Source organism: Cynoglossus semilaevis, chromosome 9 (genome assembly GCF_000523025.1).
Source record: "Cynoglossus semilaevis isolate Cse_v1.0 chromosome 9, Cse_v1.0, whole genome shotgun sequence".
NCBI classification, from domain to species: domain Eukaryota; kingdom Metazoa; phylum Chordata; class Actinopteri; order Pleuronectiformes; family Cynoglossidae; genus Cynoglossus; species Cynoglossus semilaevis.
Window position 1 is genome coordinate 16969663 of NC_024315.1, and position 2403 is coordinate 16972065.

General features: G+C 35.7%; 1 long non-coding RNA gene across 1 annotated transcript; it reads right to left on the bottom strand.

Annotated features, from left to right (window-relative positions):
- Nucleotides 1–648: 648 nt before the first annotated feature.
- LOC107989013 (uncharacterized) lies at nt 649–1834 on the bottom strand. Its single transcript, XR_003050607.1, has 3 exons — nt 1680–1834; nt 1342–1406; nt 649–982 (listed from the first exon to the last, which is right to left on the bottom strand). It is a non-coding gene; the product is annotated as an uncharacterized LOC107989013 (long non-coding RNA).
- Nucleotides 1835–2403: the final 569 nt, after the last annotated feature.

Genomic DNA, 2403 nt, shown 5'->3' on the forward strand with positions numbered 1-2403 from the left:
ACTTCACAGGAAATTATACAAAATACATTTAGGTACATTTGTGCATATATTCCATATATTGTATATTTATTTTATATACTAGTTCACATAACATTCTTACACATAATTATACTAGTTCTGCTTATATATACATATAGGTATAATGTGGTATACTTTACTATACATACACATACCAACTTAATTTAGAATACCAATAGTATAACAAAAATATAATACTATATATTGAGATTGCAATCAACAACACCACACACCGCAACAATAATTACCTACTAATCTACTAACAATCTATCTATCTACTTTTACCAACAGACTAAACCACTAATATCCACTGGTCAGATTTCCCATATTCATTGAGAGTGTGCTGCTACTCATGTTTGTATTTTACCTATTTGTGTGTGTTTTATTGTTGTTTTGGTGCTGTACTGCTGCTGGAACTCCAGAGGAATTCAGAAACTTCTATATATCTATCACATGCATTTTCTTTTCTCTCACAGTCCACAGCCGTTGTCAGCTAATCCTGTCAAAACATTTTTGGTGTCCCCTGTGAAGAGCCAGTTATGGAACGTAACATGTGTCGTGGCAGCAATTCATGAGCGTACACTAGGGTCAACTGTGTCATGATTACACATTTACTCAGACAATTTGTCATACAATTAATCACAATATTACAATTATGCTTTTATTGGTTTCACAACACTGTGCTGTTGCACGATAACATAACTTTTAATGTCATAACATTGTTGCAGTATGCCAGTCTTCCCTTGTTTATTGTTTGAGTTCACCTTCACATTTGTTATATTTTCTGATGCTACTAAATGTTAGGGGCCTTCATATTAATTATTAGTGATATCAACTTATGACATCCCTGGTGAAGACACGGCAGCATACCGAGCTAAATGGCATCAAAGGATACAGTCACGGTCGATGCACCTCACAGCTCCCGTGTGTCCGTTGCAGGTACTGAGTACCACATGTTGGCCACCTGTGTAGGGAGACACTGTATATAATACATAAAGGCAACAAAGAAATCTATGTTGCACTACTTTCCTTTTAATCTGAATGAAAATACATCAATTCTACTGGCCTTAGTCGTGTCCCCCTTTCATGATTACAGTATGATTTTCATTACAGTATGATTTTCAAACTACGGAGCATATAGCCTTAGGTTTGTAAAACAATTGCAAGTCAAAACTAGCAGAGAATTACTCTGCTACTCAACTAGCAGAGTCGTATTGCCATTTGTAGCTCCACGTGGACATTCTATATTCTTGTCGTCAAACTTATTACTATCCTATAGTCATTGGTGGCACTTGTTAAGTGCAATCATTTCGTGTCACTCACTGGATTTTTTATGGTCTCCTTCTCCGTTGTGGTGGACCGTTCATGCCCTGCAGTAGGATGGGTTTCTGTACAGAAAAGCAATATTTGCAAGTTAATTTCATATTTTCAAAAAGGTGTATCAGCCTAACTCAAACTCCTGTCAAAGGCCAATTTCTTATTTACCACGACAACTCTATATTCACTATTTAGGACGAATCATTTTAACTTCCGACAAAAACGTTAGCTGCCGAGACACATATGCTAGCGTAAATTAGACTAACGGTCTAGACCGAACGACTACCATTTCAAACAAAATACAACCCACAATTGTTGTTTGTTTTTGTTTTTTTCAAACCTACCATTCAAAACAATAAGACGTAACCACAGTGCCCAGGTTTTTGACTTGAACGCTAACTGGAAGCCCAAACCGCTAACACTCCGCAACCGGAAATAAGGACCGTACACGTTTTCCTACTTTTCGTTATACAAACGTTCCAATATCAGCGCGCCCCCTACAGTTGACCGCTGACATTCACATTATTATTATTTTTTATTTGGTTTAGTCTCAGAACTGTTACTTTGATAAAAAAAAAGCGTGCTTTGACGATTGTAACAGAAAAGCTCATTGGTGAAAATCTACAAAAATAAATAATTTAAATACAAAATGCCTACCAGTTGTTTCACCATTGTATTTTTAAAATAGTTTTTTAGTTAATTGTTATTTCAGGTATATATACTGTATATATGTCATATCTATCTATCTATCTATCTATCTATCTATCTTGGCAGCGCTGCCAAAGTAGAGAATATGACCTTTCTTCCAATAACAAACTTCTGTACTGCATCATTATGTGATTAATATTCACATTTAACCCTGATAATACAGGTTATTAATACAACATGACTCTGTGGCGAAGATTGTATACAGGGGCTGGTACCGCCTGGCAGGTGGTAGCAGGCGTAGCTCTGGGGCACTGTGGTCAGTCATATGTCCAGACTTTCTGTATATATATTCAAGGATTAATTTTTCCTGAACAGCATGCCATTATATATATATATATATATATATATATATATATATAC